Genomic DNA, 13,656 nt, shown 5'->3' with positions numbered 1-13,656 from the left:
TAAATATATGTGTGTTTTCAATATAAGTGTGTATGTTGTGAATGAAGTGTGCCATTTTTCAAACAGTGCAGGAGTTTGGATAATTGTGGCAATATTTTGAAAAAAGGAGCCCTGTTTTCAAAATTATGGGTAAACAATTAAAAAGAGCCTGTAACCCATTGTCTTGTTGGAAGGGCTCCCTCAGCATCAAAATTCATGGTTGATGACATTATCAAATAGCGTTGCACGAATTTTATTTGACAAATTTTGGTCGTCATATTCTTTGAGGATGTTCTCCTACTTCAGTTCTTCCTCAACCTCCTGCTTGTCCTCCCTCTCACCCTCACATTTCTTCCTTTGATTTCTTCCATTTTGGTTGAAGGCAGGTGAACATACAGTACCTGCTGCATTTTTGTCGTGTTCAAACCTGATCGGTTTGTCTACAATGAAGCAATCATGTTTTGAAACAGCTAATGTGCGTGTGTTTAATCAACTGGCTCACGCGTGTGGTGATTGGTCAGTCGGTGGTTTAAAATTGCATGGAAGTGACATTATGACATACTGCTGTGTCTAATGTATAAAAGTGTGTTCAGTATTTTGCAAATCATTGTGTGTGTTGTTCTGAAAACAGCGTGAGGCTGACTTTGTATTTAAAGTGGTGAAAATCTGGTCCAATGTTTTTCTCCTTCAGTGTAAGGTGTTGATAATTATGGAATTCTTTTGTTTTTAGTGTTTATGCAATCGTAAAAAAAAACTGTGAAATCTTTGTTAGTTTAAGCCTTTCTAGCTATTTAAAAAATCTTCTATGTCATATATATATATATATATATATATATATATATATATATGCGGCTGAATCGATTTATGAACATCAATTTTTTATGGGAATATTCAACAAAACGTCTTACTTAGGGTTAGGATTTACACATTAAGCATGGAAGAATGTTATATTAATGTAACATTAAGCCTTAATATTTGATTTCACTGCTGTTCAAACATGAAAACAGACTGCAACCTGAATTTTCAGATACATACATTTTCATACAAATCTTACAGTGTACATGCCCAAATTTACTGACTAGTATTTTCAAAATTTGAGAAAAAATCACAATAATCAATTTATAGATTTGTATTGGGATTAATCGGTATCAAATTGAATCGTGACCTATGAATCGTGATACGAATGGAATCGCTAGGTACTAGGCAATTCACAGCCCTAATATATATATATATATATATATATATATATAAATATATATATATATATATATATATATATATATATTAGGGCTGTGATATATATATATATATATATATATATATATATATATATATATATATATATATATATATAAAATTGTGTTTTTTAATGTTGTTTTCTAATTTCAGTGTCTCATAAGGCTTTAGCTTCAGGCTGGGCAAGTCGAATAAGCATATAAAAGAAGGACTTATATGAGCGGCCAGTGGCGAGTGTTTGGCCGTGGGGTGCTGGTGGGAGGGAAGCTCAATGCGACAGGTCTCGCCAGATATTTCAGCCAGCCACTTGTCAACTGGTGTGACAGTTGTGACAGGAGTTAGCAGAGGTCCTCTTGCATCTCTCCGCAGTGTGACGGGAGTGGTGGGGATACTCAGTGCTGCGTGGGAGTGACTTCCAGCAGGTCACTTTGGACACCAGCCTGTCATGACTCATGAAGTTTTGACAACAGATGGTGCAGGATTGTAGGATGGAGGTCTCTCAATGCGGAGCAGGTGAATTAACTTGCTCCACGTGTGACCCAACATGGACTCGATTGTGTAAAAGAAAGTGGATGTTGTCACATCATGTAATCCTTTGATGCGTCCGAGCCACCTTTTGGTAGATGAGTGGTTTAAATGCTAACATATGCTTACATTTGCTGTAAAGGAGCTCAAAAGTTCAGAGCGGCTGATCTTTCAGCTGCTCATTGTGCCCCCTTGCTCCGTGCCTCATTTGCTGTTTCTTCGTCATAGCCTCGCCGTTGAACCCTCCAAACGCATTTAATGTGGACTGAGTAGATTCAGCCATGAATACGCATTTAAATCTGAGCACGGCTGAATCCAATAAAAAAAGTTTTCATCCAATTATACTTCTAAATCAGCAATAATTACGCAATATCCATCTGCATATTTCAATTAATATTCAAATCTTGCATGTAGCTTTTGCATGCAAATGTATAATATATTCAGGATTAGGTATATTGCAGTTAAATCTATCTCCACCTTGCTTCTTCTTAATAAGCTGTGTTCCCTGCTAATGTTGCTCAACTTATTAGAATGCAATATTCCTCGGCATGAGCATCGCGCACCCTTAAAATTACTCCTCTCAATTAACATGGAAACGCAAATACAGAGGGCCTCCTTCGTTAATTTGCACTCTCATATAATGCAAATAAGAGCGGGAGTAAACAGGTCCATCTGAGGTGCACACGCACGCTCGGTGAAGTCAGTCAAGTGTTGCAAATCTAATTTAAATATATGAATGTTTTGTCCCTGAACTCAGTTTTGTCGCAGTCATAGAGAGGAAGCAGCGCGGCAAAATGTGTGTCAATATTCGAAGCTCCCTGGACTTTAATTAGACAAGCACCTGTATGCGCTGCTGCCAGGCTACAGCTCCCAGGTGCCCTTGTTCCCTCATATCATGGAGCGGCAGTTAATATCGTTGTGCAAGGAAGGATCTATAAAGCCTTCACCATAAACTAGGCCGCTGCTGTGTAACTTTCAAATAATAGCTAAATAAATAGCTTATGTACAGAGTAACCAGATCGGCGATTGGAAATGCATCGGGTTGTTGGAATTTAGATGTCTCTGGGGTTGGTGAAGGACTCTGGTTGGTGGTGTCTGGTCGGTGCTGGATTTCACTTTCCTTTCTTTTCTTTGGTCCTTCCTCGGGTCTCCCGACGGCCTCACGACTCTGGCTGGAGGTGTTCGGTTTGGGTGAACGGTGTGGGATTTTTTGGTGGGTTTTGGGTGAACTGATGAGTGCACACACACACACTCTCGCGCGCGCACGCACGCACACACATACACATTCTCACCCACATACAAAAAAAAAAAAAGAGCAATGATGATGACATGTCAAATCGGTAAAATTACCGAATGAACAATACTGAGCTCTCCAGGAAAAAAAAAAGAAAAGAAAGGGAAATGCATCAGGTGCACTCACATTGGGTCACTTTATATAATTCATAAATGATGGGATTACCAATTGTATTAATACTGACAGATCTACGCACAAGAGGGTGTACCATGGGCACTGACTTTCTGTTTATTTTTATTGTTGAAGTGGTTGTTTTCATAAATAACTGGTGAGAAAATTTCTATCCATAATCCTCATGAGGGAGATGGAGCCTTTGCGAACTGACTTTAGGCAGGCAGGATACAACCTGGAGTGGTTTGCAGGACAAACAACCGTTCACACACACATTCACACCTATCGTCAATTTAGAGACTTCTATGAACCTGTGCAGTGCTAACCGATTGTCCACCGTGCTGCGGCGGGAGAACGATCCTATCAATTACATGACACAACAACGCTGTGCCTGCACTTGATCATTTGAGTCTATTTTATATCTATTTTTTGATTTTATTTTTATTAATTTATGAAAAGCCCCTAAATATGAGCAATAATCAGGTTTTAGAGTACAGGTTCAAGATAAAACATAAAACACATTCATAGACAGGCACCCTTGTGCTCGGTGTAAAAATGGGCATTTTCGTGCCGGGGCCAGAATAGTTTACCGTGTTTGTGAAATTGGTACACCACATATTCAATTGCACTTCCCCGGCGCATTTGGCAATTTTGTGACCAAAAGTAGACTAGATTTTAGATGATCTAAAATCAGGTCTAACTTGTGGCGCAGGTGGTGTAACGCGATTTGGGTGAATTTATACGAGGCACAGTCAGACAGAATCTGAACTCCGAGGATGTGTGTGGTGGATGCCATAGTGTTACATTCATGAATATGACAACAACGTGGGACAATCCCTCTGAATCATTATCGAAATCAATTCATTGAGCCAATTATTATCATTATCATCTCAAAAATATTCTACATCATCCACAAGGTGAGATTTTGCTGTTTACCTGTATAAACGTACTTTGCGCTTGCCAATCTGTGAATGCCTCAACCATCCCGATATTTAAAGAGAATGAGGGGAGCCGCTTTGATTAGCCGTGAGTTGGCTGTGTTCCCTCCCACAACGGCACAAAACGTGTAATACACAGACGCTATATGAATTTTAGAACAGCAGCACAATGGTTGTCATTATTAAAAACTAGTAAAGGAAGCAATCAAATTGCCTATACAACACGTCCAAGTTTGGCGGTTGTGTGTGTGCTGGTGCTCAAATCAATCGTGAAGGTTCACCTCATCCAGGAAAGTGTACCGCACTTGATTCCAGATTGAAGCGGTCATGCTAGTCAAAAGAACCGGCATACCCAAGTCCGGTACAAATTGCAGAGCTTAAGTGTAGCCTTAATGGATGGGTTTATTTCAAAGTGTGCCATCCACCATCAATCACCCACAAGCATCTGGCAGAGAAGCGGTGAATTAGCTTAAAGTCTCCCTGCGCCTCCTTTGCCAGGAGCCTGATAAAGATGGCGAAAAAGGCGTGAAAGGAGAGACAGGGTGCGTGTGTGGCATCCCGGTGAGAATAAAGCATCAGAGCCACTCAACAGCACCGCTAACAATAATAAAAATGCCCTGGCTTAAAGGTGACATTCTCAATTTACGATTATTTGTGTCTATAAAGCGCATTTCTCGGCCGCCGACTCGATCGCAGCTTCTGTTACAAGAACAATACATTAAGTGAGGGGGGAGCGGGTGAGGGCAAATTGAAATTCTATCCATTTTATTAAGGCGACAGGCTTCGCTATACCTGAGACTTTCAATTTGGCTGGCATGACCTCCAAGGAGACATTTCTCCCTCTGTCTACCTTTTCCTTATTCAATTCCCTGTTTTCCACAGTGCAGCCCCTCCCAACCCCCCCACACCTTTACGAATGAGCTGCGAGGCAATTCTCAAACAGTGAGAGGAGAGGAGCCTAGATCTCCACTCAAAGATTTAGTTGAGGTCGGGAGAAATCAGCCTTTTTTATCTCTTTAAGTGATTGTTTTTCCTTCTGGCTTTTTCTGCTGTTAATAATGTTGAATCGGAAATGTGATGATTTTGCAGAAGCTGTTCTACCACCAAACCAAACTCAAACAACGGCTTGTTCGACTGGGTGCTTAGCCTCAACTAATCTAAAAAAAAAAATCTTTTTCCAGGACATTTTATGGAACTCTCTCTTTTGGGTAGGCCTGTTTCTGTTCCAGCAGGGTTGATACAGGCTTGGACGAGTTTGAGGTAGAAGAACTTTAGAACTTTGACAACCCCATCAAGCACATTTGGGATGAACTGGAGACATTTTAACATTGACAAAACAATGGCGCTACATAATGACACAATGGTAACATGTTGGTATTCCCCGACTGGTGGCGAACAAGGGGGCCCTTTGAGACGGCTGACATTGGTGCATATCAATGATATAAGTGGAATCCCCCCGTAGACGCTGCAATGACACATCAGGATTCAGGAATCTCCCTGCAAGCAGGCATGTTGTCAAACAATTAGGCAAGCAATTCTAAAGTTCTTGCTTTTCAGTCGCTTGTTTTTATCATTCTGATTTCTTTTTATTTTTTATCTCCGTTTTTTTTTTCCATTTTGGGCGGTGGGGTGGGGTGGGGTGGGGGTATGATCCATGGTCCTTGTTGCCTGGGCCTTCCAGGTGTATAGAAATGTATATGTATGTATACTGTATGTAAATGTATCGAAAGGCCCTTTGGATGAGAGATTGTACAGATTGCGTGCTTTACTTTCATACTTGCAAGGCAAGTCAAGTTTACTGTGTTTGGAAATTTGGCAGGCCGGACAATCGACAGGGTTGTCACACATGGCACGCACAATCAGGAGTAGAAGACCGTCTCTAAGTGCTCCAAATGGAGATCTTCTTGCACTTCCTTACAAATGTACTTTACGCTCACCGACCTCTTGCATGGCCTTCATCAAGTCTGTTTCTACTTTTGCAATGTAGACTGTGCGCTTCACCAGTGCTGAATTTAAAGAGAATGAGAGGAGCAGCTTCAATTGGCCAAGAATAAAGTTGGCTGTGTTCACTCCCACAATGTTAAAAACATAAATTTCTAACTGCACCTGTCTTCAAAAATACCACGCAAAAGAAAATTTCAACCATGCACACAATTAGACTAGTCCTGAGCCCTCTGACCTAAAAAAAAAAAATCTTATGTATAAATGAACAAAACCATCACCCAGCCAAATCTTATAATTATTATTATTATTATTATTATTATTAATGAAGAGAATTAACAATTGAGTCGTCTTCATTGGTCATTTACCTGAGTAAATAGAATATAGTAGAGAGGAAGTTATAAATAGTGCCATATTATTTAAGTCTTGGTTTATATTGGAGGGTTCATATGAGATCCTTTTCAGACTTTCTACATCTTTCATGTGGTGGAAAAGGCGGCCTGGGTGTCTCAGTTACGGCCCTGGGACCGTGGCTAATTGTTTGTCTAAAGCCTCATGGTGATGAGAGCGGCTCAGGGGGTGACAGTGGCAGATCACGAGATGACAAACAGACGTCACAGAGGATCACTTCTGTTTCCGTGATGGATCCAATCACATTGATCCAGATGACGTGCGGCTGTCCTACTGCACTTCATGGCATCTTATTTGTCTGGAAAAGTTTGTAACTTCCCGGGAAATAATGAGAAATGCTACTATCTATCCGTCTGCCTGCTTTTCTCTTTGTCAAAACTGCTTGAAACAAACATGCAAGTGTGAGTCCAATTACTGGCAAAAATGAGGCGCTTTGTGCGGTTCTGTGACGACATCAATGAGATTCTCCTTCATTTCACTCATTTCTGTGGGTTTCATGAAGCAATATGCCCGGAAAGTAAACATTTAGACGTGCACACACACAAGATGACGCTTGTGCCAGAAGCAAATTGGCAATCTCCGTCCCTCTCGCCTGCCGTTCTAATGAAATTGTGCTGGAAATGGTTGAAATAAATGACATAATTCTGCGCACACACAATTAAAGCAGAAAGCTACATTCAGCTCGTACTCAGTGCTATAAATAATGAATACGGCCATAATTATTCCCTCACAAATTTGCATAATTATTGTGTTTTTCTTGGAAGCCGCATGTTTACATTGCAGTGACCGACGCTTTGTGCTCGCATGCAAGCGATACGGAAGTGGCATTATAAGGAAATGTAATTCATCTGTATTTAATAAAGAGGTCACATGTCACATTACAGCACTGCAGCACCTCTGCTTTTTAACAAGTGTTTATGATGCATTGCTGCAAAGAGGGCACACGTGCAAGTTTCTGATTCTTTTTTTTTTTCCTTTTAAAAATAAACTTAATGAGAGGTTGATGCAGATGAGACCGCTGTTCAATTCCTGGTTGTTTTAACTTTAATGTGAGAGAGGAGTCATGCAATATTTTCAGTCTAAATGGGCTTGCAATATTTTCTTCATGATGGATTAGCGTGTATCCTCAAATATTATGCTCCACTCCCAAAAATTCCATGTCTCAAGTAAAGTAATTGTCAGGTGCAGGGGCAACAGAAGAAATACATTCTTATCATGAAACAAATAGCAGACCTATGAAGTAGCTATAGTTGCATTTACTATCATAACATTTCCACTAAGCAGCACATTCAAGTTTGTTCACACTTACTCAAGCAAATATTTGGAGGACTACTTTTAGTTTTAAGTCATATTATTCTAAGGTAACAGTACGCTTACTTGTGGGCCACATTGCTGTTAGGGTTGCCCTCAAATAACAATGAAACCATGTAAACAACACGTCACGTCAACAGATTGAATATGTACTTTTTAGGAAAAGTTAAAATTGTTTGCTTTCTTTCCAGGAAATTATTGATAAGTGTTTGTTGTTCACAAAAACACTCTAAAAAGGGAATTGTTGAACCAATGTTAATCCAAAGTGAATATATTAAGTTTAATATTCGTCCGTCCGTCTTCAATTCCGCTTATCCGGGGTCGGGTCGCGGGGGCAGCAGCTTTAGCAGGGAAGCCCAGACTTCCCTCTCCCCAGCCACTTCACCCAGCTCCCCCGACGAGATCCCAAGGCGTTCCCAGGCCAGCCGAGAGACGTAGTCTCTCCAGCGTGTCCTGGGTCGTCCCCGGGGCCATCCGCCGGTAGGACATGCTCGGAACACCTCCCCAGGGAGGCGTCCAGGAGGTAATCCGAACCAGATGCCCGAGCCACCTCAACTGGTCCCTCTCAACATGGAGGAGTAGTGGCTCGACGCTGAGTCCCTCCCGGTTGACCGAGCTTCTCACCCTATCTCTAACGGAGAGCCCGGCTACCCTGCGGAGGAAACTCATTTCGGCCGCTTGTATCCGGGATCTTGTTCTTTCGGTCACGACCCACAGCTCGTGACCATAGGTGAGGGCAGGAACGTAGATCGACCGGTAAATCGAGAGCTTTGCCTTTCGGCTCAGCTTCTTCTTCACCACAACGGACCGATACAGCGTCCGCATCACTGCAGACGCTGCACCGATCCGCCTGTCGATTTCCCACTCTAACCTACCCTCACTCGTGAACAAGACCCCAAGATACTTGAATTCCTCCACTTGTTGCAGGATCTCATCTCCGACCCGGAGAGGGCACTCCACCCTTTTCCGATTGAGGACCATGGTCTCGGATTTGGAGGTGCTGATCCTCATCCCAACTGCATCACAATCGGCTGCGAACCGCTCCAGTGAGAGCTGGAGATCACGGCTTGAAGAAGCCAACAGCACCACATCATCTGCAAAAAGCAGAGATGCAATGGTGAGGCTACCAAACCGGACCCCCTCAACGCTTCGGCTACGCCTAGAAATTCTGTCCATAAAAGTTATGAACAGAATCGGTGACAAAGGGCAACCTTGGCAGAGTCCAACCCTCACAGGAAACAAATTCGACTTACTGCCGGCAATGCGGACCAAACTCTGACATCGGTCGTATAGGGACCAAATAGCCCGTATCAGGGGGCCCGGTACCCCATACTCCCAAAGCACCCCCCACAGGACTCCCCGAGGGACACGGTCAAACGCCTTCTCCAAGTCCACAAAGCACATGTGGACTGGTTGGGCGAACTCCCACGCACCCTCGAGGACCCTGCTGAGGGTGTAGAGCTGGTCCACTGTTCCACGGCCGGGACGAAAACCACACTGCTCCTCCTGAATCCGAGATTCGACTTCCTCGACTGACCCTCCTCTCCAGCACCCCTGAATAGACCTTACCCGGGAGGCTGAGGAGTGTGATCCCTCTAAAGTTGGAACACACCCTCCGGTCCCCCTTCTTAAAAAGGGGGACCAACACCCCGGTCTGCCAATCCAGAGGCACTGTCCCCGATGTCCACGCGATGCTGCAGAGACGTGTCAACCACGACCGCCCCACAACATCCAGAGCCTTTAGGAACTCCGGGCGGATCTCATCCTCCCCCGAGGCCCTGCCACCGAGAAGCTTCATAATAAATAATATATAATAAAGAAGTTTAATATTCATTAAACTTAATATATTCACTTTGGATTAACTTAATTCAATCGTTTGTTACAGTACATTCAATTCCCACTGTTAAGCATACTGTAAGTAACAATCAGTGGAGATGAGTGTGTCAAACTGCACCCTGACACATGCATTAGTATTACCATTATTACGCAAAAAGCCCATCCTCAGGTATACACCTGGTACATTTATGTTTAAAAAAAAAAAAAAAAAAACAGCTCCGGGCTACTCTTTGACGGAATATGTTATTCAGCATAGGCATGTTCAATGGTGTTCGGCATTGGCCGTGTCCAACCACAGAAAACATTAGCCAGGTGACTTATCATGGCAGTCTGTGGCTGACCTTTTAATGCGCCTGTCATTGATTGCGTGGCATGCTGCGCTCTGTCCATCCCAAGGTGATAGATTATTCAATTAACTATTGACCTTTCCCGCAGACTCATTTGTCGATGGGAATGCTTTTATGACAGCGGTGCATTTGGAAAGCATAGGATGCTGAGTTTTGATTTTAGGATTTACTGGTCACATTATGTACTCGTCACAGACCCCTCCCCACCCTTGTTCTCCTGTTGCCTCTTTGATTTAATATGGTACCTCCTCGACATTTGGCGCTGGTGCTGCTATTAGTTTCACAGAGGGCAGGTTGACGCGTCCTCCATCATCAACGGTGCTGCTGCCAGCATCATCAGATCATTCAGACAGTCTGTCAACCAACTGCTTGACCCTAAAAGTCAGTTAACCAATATGACATAAATGAATATGCTGGCATCTACAGAATGCCTTGCGATTGGCTGGCGATCAGTCCTCTTGCCTAAAGTCAGCAGGGATTGGCTCCAGCTCACCTGCGACCCTAATGAATACTAACAATATAGAAAATATATCTTTGGCGTCGGACCGTAACTTCATAAGTCATAATTAGGCAAATTTAATATTCTTTCTAAAATCTATTTTTGGTTAGTCCACACGTGTGGGTGTCATTTTTAAGAATTGTTGGCCAATCAAAAGTGCTGAAACTCGCTTTCTTTCTTTGACGATGCAATATATAATGGTTGACTAAACATGCCATTTTAGGAGTCTCTTGAAAAGTGACGATTTTGTAGGTGTAAGGCCCGACAACATCGATATCTATATAAGCATGCGTCCATTCCTCTATTTTTTTTACATCGCTTATCCTAAATAAAGTCACAGTTGAGCTGGAACATATCCCATCTGAATTTAGGAGAGTGACAGGGTTCACGTACCTGGCCTAGACTAACAATCGCTTACATTCACAATCACCGCTATGGACAATTTAGTCTTCAATGAATATAACATGAATGTTTTTGGCACGTAGAGGAAGCCAGAATGCCTCGAGGAAGCACGAGCAAGCACGGGGAGAACGTGCAAACATGGGAAAGACAGACCTCAGATTAAATTTTGTGAGGTGGACTTTCAGGTGCTTACCATTTGTCCATTTTCTTTTTTTTTTAACAAATTGTGCTAATTTCAGTCCCTAAATGGAAGTTACATTCTTACAGCTCGTTACTTATGTTGCACACCATACATAGGCTATGCATGGAGAGATTTCACAAATGTGGTTCTGTACCTGAGCTGAGATTTGAGGCAGGATTCTGTGCCTTGCTCAAAGTGCACCTTGACAATGGTAAGTATGCAGATGAGCAACTATTTGCCAATCTACTGTAGGCAATTTGTTACTTTTTATTTTATTCATATGTTGTGCAATGTGAGTGTACTATTGCTGGTTTTGAATCATACAGATTGAACCTAATTCCAGTACTTAGCTCTGCCTCCTGAAGTCAAAGGCTTGTTAATCAGTGAAGTCTACTGTGGGAATTGCACCTCTCGGGCAAATGGCAGGAGCACTCAGGTTCAGGCCAACACAGTTAGCCTCAGTAATATAACTTTAATGCTTTGATTTGCGTGGCACAAGTTTAAGGACTTGCTTCCTCTTCTGTTGCCACCTGAGCTTACCGCGAAAGAGGATTTGACCATGAGAGATGTTGGAATGAATATTTAATCTTATTCTTCATCACCTCCAGACCCCCATCATGTTCTGAGGGTATATCTGTCTCACACATCCCACTTCTCCACCTGTCACGATCCTTCGCGCCAACAAAGAAGTACAGACTCATCATGGCAGAGTCATAACTTCCCTCTCAGTCTTGATCAAGCACTCTGTACAATTGATGCGTGCTTGTAGAGCGGTGATAGATATCTGATCTCCCGTGCCTCTTAAATATCAGATCCTTTTCGCAGCACTGACAGGAAGTGCCTCCCCCGCTGCCGCCGGAGCCAATTGGTTGACGGATGGAGGGATTGAACGTTCACAGGAGGACAGGAACGCCGCAATTACCCACAAAGGGGGGACGGCAAAGTGGCGTTTGACATGATTTATCCGACAGTGCCAGGAGTGCGTTTAAAGCGAGACCCCGCCACGTTGTGACAGTGACGCACTCGTGTAATCAATTGGACTCCTCTGAGGACAAGTGGCTGAAGAGGATGCTGTCAGAAGGTGAGTGACTGTCCGTCATGGTGGCCACATCTCGGCCGGCCTCCCGCAGACATTTGAAACCCCCCACTTACAAACATACAACTACTTGCAACTTACAATACAAATGGGCCTGTAAGCAAACTGTTCAGATTTTGACCAGATTTGTAATTATGATTATTTTATTATCATTATTATATATATTGATGTGTAATTTGGCACCTTGGCCATGACGTGCCGCCTACATGTGATAATATGGTTGATGTTTTACTTGATATCTTTTTCAGGCATGCTTCTCACTCGCTTGTGACCAAGTCTGCACAAGTAGCCACCCGCTAGCGCCTCGTCATCAATGGTAATGAAAAACTGTACTCCCATTGACGCACCTTGCAGTTGAGAAGTGTGGTGTGAGCAGCTCATTGTGAGAAACATTACCAGTGCTTTCTTTGAGATATAGATATTGAGATATTTGAAAACATATGCAGACTATTTGGTTGCAAAATACAAATTCTGCTTGTATTTATATAGTTACAGCGGTTGAATGTTGGGGCCGTTTTTCTGCGTACTTATCTTGAACTCTTACACCAATAAATTAACAGGGAAAGACGACGAAGCCAAGGGAGAGTGCACATTCGGTTCAATGAGAATGCATTTATTATACATCATATTAAAGAAGTCAATACTCTATTAACTATATTACATATATGGATTTTGCTAGAGCATCTAGAAAATGTCACATGACAACTGCCACGTGTATGTGGAAAACAATCAATTGTGCATATTTTGTTTTCAGATTTGAACAACCAAAATTAGAAAATGTATTTTCAAATTTGAAATTAAAGCAAGGAATAATTAAAAGTCCTTACTTGTCATCATCAACCCCCAAAATTTTCTTTGTCTGTAAATCTGACCAACCACAAGATCCAAGTAATATCACCAATGTTGAATTATTTATTTATGTATTTCTTTTATTCACATATGAATAAGCATATGACATGTACAAAGCAATATTGTTTCAACCAATCTTGTACCAATTAGACACTAGCAAGTAAAAAGCTCCACAGCTAAAGAAATTGAAAGGAACATCATTGCAACTTTGCATTGGAGAGATGGACGTTGTCTGCCTAAAAATCAAATTAGAAGGGTAAACTTAAAAAAAAAAAGAAGGTAAACACCACCCCCCAACTATGTCTGTATCACAATAATTCGAACAAAAGCATCACCCTATTTCAGTGACTTTCTTAGTGTCATTCTCAAGACAACAACACATGTATGCGTACATAAAGCTTACTTGTAGTGAAGTCATCATAAGGCCACGTCTGTGCCCTGGTCAATAATTCACCAATCGGAGCAATGTTTCAGCATGAGTTTGGGAAACAAGGATAGGTTTCACTTATCCTGATTCGGAGCCATGAGAAGCGCTATAGAGCCTCGTTCATGATGCATGAGTGCCGCATTTTGAATCCCCTCCAATGTTCATGCATTTTTTAGGAAAGAATACTTTGCAGTGGTAAAGGGAGGCCAGCCCTAAAAATAACACTTCGACCCCCACAATCCCACCCCCCATCGCCCGTTACACCATTTTCAG

Source organism: Vanacampus margaritifer, chromosome 1 (genome assembly GCF_051991255.1).
Source record: "Vanacampus margaritifer isolate UIUO_Vmar chromosome 1, RoL_Vmar_1.0, whole genome shotgun sequence".
Lineage (NCBI taxonomy): Eukaryota > Metazoa > Chordata > Actinopteri > Syngnathiformes > Syngnathidae > Vanacampus > Vanacampus margaritifer.
Note: the sequence above shows the minus strand (reverse complement) of the source record.